The sequence below is a fragment of the Pteropus vampyrus genome, unplaced genomic scaffold (assembly GCF_000151845.1).
Source record: "Pteropus vampyrus isolate Shadow unplaced genomic scaffold, Pvam_2.0 Scaffold83, whole genome shotgun sequence".
NCBI lineage: Eukaryota > Metazoa > Chordata > Mammalia > Chiroptera > Pteropodidae > Pteropus > Pteropus vampyrus.
The window spans coordinates 7,695,484-7,704,091 of NW_011888864.1; the positions used below are offsets into that span (position 1 = coordinate 7,695,484).

An 8,608-nucleotide genomic window follows, 5' to 3' on the forward strand; every position below is an offset into this window, starting at 1 on the left:
ACTCAAGCGTTTATTTTTTTTACCTAGCTACAATTTTTAAATATAAAGGCAACCCACAAATATTTTTGAATTATCAAGAGTGCAGAGACTGTAGTTTCAATGAACCCTTCTTAAAGAAACTACTATAGAACAAACTTCTGCCAAATAGAAGCTCAATGGGACAATTACAGTATGAGTATAAACCCTACTAGTAGGATTAAAACTTAAACAGATCTCATTTAATGGTTGAGGAATGAAAAATAAATTATAAGCTCTGACAATGTAGAAATTATGTAGTTATGAAAATATGGGAGGGTGTAATAGAAGGCATGAGGTGATCGAAGTACTATAATTTCAACATTCAATGTCAGAGGTACAAGAAATCATTGAAATCTGATATGTCAATACATAGATGTAAAACATATTTAGAGGATAAGGATAAATATATATTACATGTTTATATATGTAAATACATAATTATATAGAAATATATAAATAAATATATAAACATGTATTTATATTTATATAAACATAAATAAATAAATATGTAATTATATATAAATATATAATTTTCTTTACTAAGAAAAAATATAATTATAAGGTGATCGTAGGGACTTGGAAAAAAATGAAATATATTAATTGTATTATTGCTCATAATGGTAGTAATTGATACTAAAAATAGACGATTAAGTAAATTATGTGGAATTATAGCTGTAAAGAATTTTGTAACAAAAATTGCCCATAGAATTGAGAAACTGGTGCCTGAGGAGACAGGAGAAAAAGATATTTTTTTTAGTGTATAATTTTTTAGAAAGGTCATATTATATACAAGTTTGTGGCTTGTATTCTTAACTTGTTATGCTGTATATACTTCCCAATGTTATTATAAGATACTTTTACAATATAATTTTTTTAATGATTAGGTATTATTGTATTTCTTTACTGTTAGGTATTTAGATTGTTTATAATTTTTTCAGTTTTAATAATATTGCAGTGAATAACTTTGTACATGTAAATAAGTCACATATTTTTTCCTTATATAGTTCTGGAAATGGAATTGGCAGGACAAAGAGTATGCATATTTTTAATTTTGATACTTACTGCCTTCCAAATTGCCTTCCAAAAAGTTTGTACCAATGTTGTAGCTCTAGCAAAAAAGCTATAGTTATGAAAGTAGAAAAATATAAACTACTTCTTCTATTTGAAACTTTCCTCGCAGTGTTACCATTCTTTGTCATCTTTATAAATTTACATGGTGAAAAAAGATGCTTTCTTATTGTTTTAATTTGGATTTCCTCAATTACTAGAGACCTGGAAATTTTTTGTATGTTTATTGGTTATTTGTAAATCTAGCTTTATTAGCTATTCATTCTCTTCAGCTAATTTTCGTCAGTCTCTTATATTGTTATATTGTAAAGAAATATCTGTAAGTACTGAACACCAACAAACTTTTTAAACATTAAAAAAAAAAAAGCATGCCACCCTGAACACGCCCAATCCCTTCTGATCTCGGAAGCTAAGCACGGTCGGGCCTGGTTAGTACTTGGATGGGAGACCACCTAGGAAGACCAGGTGCTGTAGGTATAAAAAAAGAAAAGAAAAGCTGGATTCTATTTAATTATAATCTCACCTTTGGAAGGGTATAGTAGAGTCCTAAAGGAAAACTACACAAGCTTGTCATTCAATTTTTCTTTCTTAAAGAGATTCTGAAAATAGCAAAGAACAGATGTGATTCTCTTCAGTTTCTGTGGACCTAATCAAGGCATTCTAAGTCATCTAGGGAAAGAAGAGGGACGTAGGAGGAGTGCTGGCCTGCTCTGCGCTGCTTCTGCTAGGAGAGTGAGGGTCACGCTGTCTGGATAACTAAATCCAGGCACACTATGAAAGGAAGAAGCAGAGTTCAATGATAGAACAACCTTTTATGCTCCCCTATAATGTACTTGTTGAATGAATGAAGGCACAAGTAAATGCCCCTTTCAAGGGTGCAGAAAACTTAGATTGCTGGCTTTCGGCTTAGGAAAAGTAAAGCTGCATAGCCAGAAATGACTTTCAGAGAATATTGTTGATGGTAAGGAGCTTAACGGTGGCTCACTGAATGGACTCATATTCTTAAAACCATTTATTTTTATTTATTATTATATTATTATATTTTATTACAGGTGTTTAATAAGTTCTTGATAAATACAGATTGAATGAATGATAAAGAATATGTCATTTTTAGTTTTCATAACAATATATTTGAAATTGCTCATTATTAGTTTTACTTTACGGATAAAGAATGGTGGCCCTGAGGTGTCAAGAGACTTGTCAAAGCTCATACAGTTAATAAGCAGCAGAACTACAAACTTCAAGTCCAATGCCCTTTTCTCAGTAATACAGCTGTAATTTCCATTAAGTTACTTACTTTCTATTAATTATGTTAAATTCAAATTCCTCAATCTGTTATAAAAGGTTCTCCATAATCTGGATTAACCTTTACTCACCAATTTCATTCTTTACAGCTACCCTAGTGAGTATTGCAGTTACCTCCCCAAAATCTATTCCTGTCCTTTGAGTAGTAGCAGTGCATTTTGGGAGATTATCCTTAGTCCATGGGTGTGCCTGATTACTATAAGAATAAGCAAATCCTCCTGACCAGTGAGTTGGTGCATGAACAGGTAGTGACCCAATTCTGGCCAAAGCATTACAGAGTGTTGCTTCTAGGCAAGTTGTCTGTTTTTAAGAGAGTAATAGCAAGCCTCTAACTCTCTCATTGGATGGGAGCAAGGATGTGAATTTTCTGCTTGGCTTCTTTCACTCAGCATAACATTTTTGAGATCCATTCATGTTTTTGTGTTTATCAGTAGTTCATTTCTTTTTATTGCTGAGTAGTATTGCATTGTATGGATATACTACGCTTTATTTTTCCACTTTTGTATTAATGGACATTTGAATAGTTTCCAGGTTTTGACTATTAAGAATAAAGCTCCTATGAACATTCTTGTATACGTCTTTTTGTGGATCTGTTTCTTTTGGGAAAATTCGTAGGAGTAGAAATACTGAACATTATACCCATTTTTAAGTTCCAGGCAGAAAAAAATTTGAATTTTAGACTATCGGGGCATGAAAAAAGTGGTGCAATTACTTAGCTTAGAAATGTCACTATATTATACTGAACTCATCTTGTATTTTTTTTTAAAGGAAAATTAATCATTATCTAAATATGAAGGGATATCATTAATATGTAGCTAATATGCACTCTAGGCACCTTACATCATACATTATTACCTAATACTGTTATTTACTAGGTATTTGACCTCAGGCAAATTACTTAACCTCCCAGATCCTCATTTTTCTTGTGTTAAGGATTTAAAACAGCACCTACTTCATAGGGTTTTTGTGAAAATTAAATGTTAATAATTTAAAGTGCTTATCACATTCACATTGCCTGACATATGAAGATGCTCAAAAAATATTAACTATTATAATCATCATGATGTGGCATTTTACAATGACCTGATAAGATAAGCATTCACACCCCATTTTCAGAGGCAATAAGCAATTTGTCCTAGTTATAGAACCAGGAAAGGGATTCGAATGTAGGTCTACTTTGGCACAGAACCTGAGCCCACCCCTTCCATGACATTATTTTCACATGGTAGGTTTTATTCATTGAGTATCACATTTTATTGTCACAGCAATCCTGTAAGATGATTTCTGCCAATATGAAAAGAACAAGAAGACTATGAAGGAAAGAAAATATTGAACTAGAAAAAAATGGCCCGGCACAAAGTCTCAGAGAAACTTGAAATATAATTTGATTTGCTGTTTTTTTCCCTCCAAATAGTAAACCAGTGATACTCGGCATGCATAAATGGGCTTATGAGGAATTTTAATAAAGAGGTTATAAAAGAATGGCAGATTTAAGAACAACAAGGCTTCCTTAAGGACTGTGAGGATTACAAGAGGGGGAAGACTTTAGAGCCCAATACACTGGAAGAGGCAACAGAAGGATGAGGTAACTAGAAAAAGGGGAAAATGGCTCTATATGTGGAAGAAGACTGCCCAACAGGAGTTTTGGAGTTTGGGGGAGGTGCCCGAGACGTTTATGATAATCTGGCAGCACGGAAGTGGAGAAATAAACATCCTGACCTCTATGCCTGATTTATGAAGGGGATGGGGTTGCGGGGAGATCAAACATGGTAGCTGTGTGATTCCCTGGCATTTGTGAACGGAGTAAGGATGGTGAGGACACACTCTGAATGTGACTGTTGCAGTTAGACGTTTTTATCTACATCTTACAGACATGCTAATAGACTGGGGAGTTTTAGTAACTTGCCCAAGGTCCTAGAGCTAGAAAGTGGAAGGGTCAAGATTTCAATCTGGATTGAATTCAGCGGTTCTTAAATCTGGCTGACTGTTGCTATCACCTGGGAAGGTTTTTAAACATACCAAAGTCTGAGCCCCATCCTCTGACATCCTGATATAATTGGTCTGACTTGGGGCCCAGGCAGCACATTGAAAGCTCCCCAGGTGATTCTAATGTGCAGCTGGTGTTGGAAAACTGTGGTTTGGTTGAACTCCAACATCTGTGCTGTTTTCACTATCATATGAGCTGCTATGGCACAGGGCTAAAGACAAAGAAATTACTGATCTGGGGAACCCACTGTCTAAGGCTAAGCAAACCATCACGATACAGGCAGATGAAATGCTGGTGGCCCTTTGGAAGAGTAGGGGAGACTCCTCAAGGGGATCAAGCTTGAACTGAACTGTTACTATGGTTTTCCCAAGTGCTGGCCATTGTTCCAAGCACTTATTAGTATTAGATAATTTAATCTTTATCACCACACTATGAATAAGTGCTACTATTATTATTTATAATCAATTAGTCATTATTAGTTAAATGAATATTTTATTAATATACTATTATATTATTAATACTAATATATACTAATATATTAATATACTATTACGGACAAGGACACTAAGACAGAGAGAGATCAAGTGTCTTGCTCAAGGTCCCATGTAGGGATAAATGGGCTCGAATCCAAGCAGTTTGACCTGAGAGCCCACCTGCATGAACACTGTAAGAACTGGTAAAGGCGAGACTGGGGTTAGGGAGAGAAGAGGAAAGATTGAAGGTAGAGGAAGTGCATTACAGGCAGAATCAATAGTATGGGGAAGATGAGTGCCCTTAGACAGGAGAGGGCAATTAGGGGAATCTTTGCTAGTTGGGAGCTTGGGGTATGTGTTTTGGTGGTGGTGGTGGGGGTGATGGGAGAGACAGTCACCCCATACCACTCCCAGGATGGGGCTGTATCCTGCGTTCTATTTAAAAGGCAGAAAGAGCCTTAAGAGAGTAACTTGGTCAGATTGGTTTTTTAGAGAGAGCTGGAGAAAGGTTGGAACTCTAGCCTATAAGGAAATGGAGGGAGGTGGGGTATTGGGGAATGCGGAAGGAGAAACAGGTTTGGGGCTGCATTTAGGAGGTGAGGAAGGGTTGAAAAATTATTGATGCAGAAATGTGATAGAATTGAGTTCTCAAATGCAATGTGTCCATTAGACATGCCATAAGCTATTTATGTTTATAATAAAGCACTGGCATTTGATAATGATTTCTTTAATAACAATACATTGTAGCATATTCCAGGATAGCCTTATAACTGTGGCACTCTAATTTGTTTGGGGGAAACAGACATGGGATGATGAGCAAAACTGGGAGTTGCAATCATAAAAAGAGAGAAGGAAAGGATAGATTTAAACATGTTATAATCTGCAAAATATGTCATCCTTTTAAAAATTAGGTTTATTTATGCATAAGTTGAACAGTTTATATATTTATCACCTTTGGTGTGGAAGTCTGGAAAAAAGAGTCAAGACATTTAAAAAATAAAGTTCAATTCTTGGGTGTGATGTTTATTTTATTTTTCCTTAGTCTCAAAAAGTGTGAGAATCAAAAACTCTCTCCCATCAGCCAGAAAGGAATAGAGAGATGGAAGATAGGGAGGTCAATTCTGGATGGCAGCCTGAGGCTTTTCTAGAAACACATCTCAAGATTCCTTCCTGGGGAAATGAACTGGCTGGCACATTTAAAAATAGGCATCATTGCAGGAAGCCTGTGGGTGGCTAGGGTCGGCATCAGGGAAGGGTTCAGGGAAGGGGTTCAGGAAAAGATTCCGTGTTCCACCAGGTTGGCTACTGAGAGAGACTCCAGCATCTAAAAGTCCAGAGGGAGCCCCAGAAATGAAGCAAAAGCTCTGGATCAGCCCCTCTCCTGGTTTTCTGGAGTGGAGAAGGAAGTAACTTTCCTCTGCCCTCCTAGGTTCTTTTGGATTGTGTAGTAACTAAATTGACATGAGACAGATAAACAAGAGAAAATAACCAAGTTTAATACATACGTACACATGAGAACCAGGCGTACATGAGAGTGTCAGAGATCTCCACATACTTGAGAGTTTGAAAGACCGAAAGAGAAAAGAAGGTGTGTAAGACCTGAGCTAAGGATGAGGTAAATCACTTTGGGGCTTCGTGGGGGGTGGGGAGGGGAGGAAAAAGGTCACTACAGATGGTAAGAGCAGATGATCAGTAATTAAAAGTTTGCTCTGCCCTGCAGATAGGTCATAAGAAGTTATTTCTAGAGATGACTTGTTATGGGCAAGTCCCCTTATTTAAATTCTTTATTTTATTTTATGATTTTTATTTTTTTGATATTTAATAATATTTTTATTAGTTTATGCTGTATAGCATAATGGTTAGACAGTTATATAATTTACGAAGTGATTCCCCTGACAAGTCTAGTAATAATCTGACACCATACATAGTTATTATAATATTAGTGACTATATTTCCTATGCTGTACTTTACATCCTTGTGACTATTTTGTGACTCCCAATTGTACTCCTTACTCCCTTCATCTTTTTCTCCCAGCCTCTACTCCTTCTCATCTGGCAACCATCAGTTCATTTTCTGTAGCTATTGGATAAAGAAGATGTATACATATATACAATGGAATATTACTTGGCCATAAAAAAAAAAATGAAATCTTACTACTCGTGACAACATGGATGGACTTAGAAGGTATTATGCAAAGTGAAATAAGTCAAGCAAAGAAAGACAAATACCATATGATTTCACTTATACGTGGAATCTAAAGAACAATATAGAAGAACAAACAAAACAGAAACAGACATATATACAGAGAACAACCTAATTTAAATTCTTTAATAAAGAGGTAAAAGTTTCTCATGAGCCGGCAGAGTTTTGATTGTTTTTAGCTCAAAATAATTTTCAAGTTCAAGTGGCACATTTGGGGAGACCTATTCTGAACCCCTACACTCGTGCCAAGATTGTTATGTAATTCTATGAAAAGTGGGAGAGATCCTCTCCCGACCAAGATCACCAGGCTTGTATTATTTAGGGCATGGGCTAGGTAAGACTCAAAGTGATTTGCCTGACTTAGAAAAAGAGAGACATGTCAAATTTCTCATATTGGAGTGTTGAGGAGTAAATGTCTCATTTGCCACAGAGAAGATAAAGAAAATCATATTTTTTTCTTTTTTTCTGCTGAGACTGGAGGAAAGGATTTAAGATTGGCAGTGATTGTAATCAGTTTGCCTGTGGAGGGCAGGCCCGGTTGAAATCTTAAACTTAAGAAATTTAAAATCTAGTAGAAATGTGGGCGAAGTAAGCTAAAGGAATGTGAGGTCAGATTTTGCAACATCAACATAAGTTGAAGTTGTGTAAGTGTTCAGGAGGCTCTACAAAGATGAATTCCAAGTTTTGCAAAAGTAAAAACCAGAAGAAGAGATAAATTCCCCTCCCTTCTTCCCACACCTCTCCCTTAGGCATCATCAGCAGGTTGTACCTGAGGATTGTTTTGTGATGAAAATGTAATTAAATTTGTTTATTTATTTCTAATCTTCACAACCAGAGAGACTGGTTTAGATCTAGGCCCCCTAGTGAAGGAAATCAATGGATTAAAAGCTTAAATCTGTATTTTAGTTTAAACTTTCTCAGCCCACAGGATATCTCAGTCCTTGGACTTCATCCTAGAGATGGAGAGGTTTTTTTCCTTTTAAATTAATTGATCGAATGTAGATTTAAGGACTCTGTAAACAGACCTCTTCACGTAAAATAATGAAAGCAATATCGACCCTGGCTCCCAGGTTGTTGAAGTGTTAACAGAAGGAGACTGCAAAGGCCCAAAGCCACCGAGGCCTTTTATGAATCATATGAGGCCTATTTTACCCACAACAAAGCAGGAAAACATCTTAATCTTGAGTTCGAAAAAGAGATCTGATTTTATCTCCTCAAGGCAAAATAATCTCATATGGCCATAAATATGCAAACTGATTTTCCCTTTACTTCAACTAATTGTTGTAGAATAGCTGAGCTATTTCTTACATGGCTAGAAAGGTAAAAAAAAAAAAAATCGTGTAATATTATTATATAAAATTATAAATAATATATTTATAAATGTAAATAATATAAAATAAAAAAAAGTAAAGTACAGAAAGCACAAGTTTCCTATCACCTGGAATTAACATAGAATATTTTTGTTGTATTTCTTTTTTTGTTGTTGTAACAAAATATTACAGATAAACCTTAAGTGACATTTGACCTCATGTCCCATTCTCATTCTTACCACTAC

At 35.5% G+C, this 8,608-nt stretch overlaps 1 pseudogene; it reads left to right on the top strand.

Moving 5' to 3' along the window:
- Positions 1–1,444: 1,444 nt before the first annotated feature.
- On the top strand, positions 1,445–1,563 carry LOC111741952 (annotated as a pseudogene).
- The last annotated feature ends 7,045 nt before the right edge of the window (positions 1,564–8,608 follow it).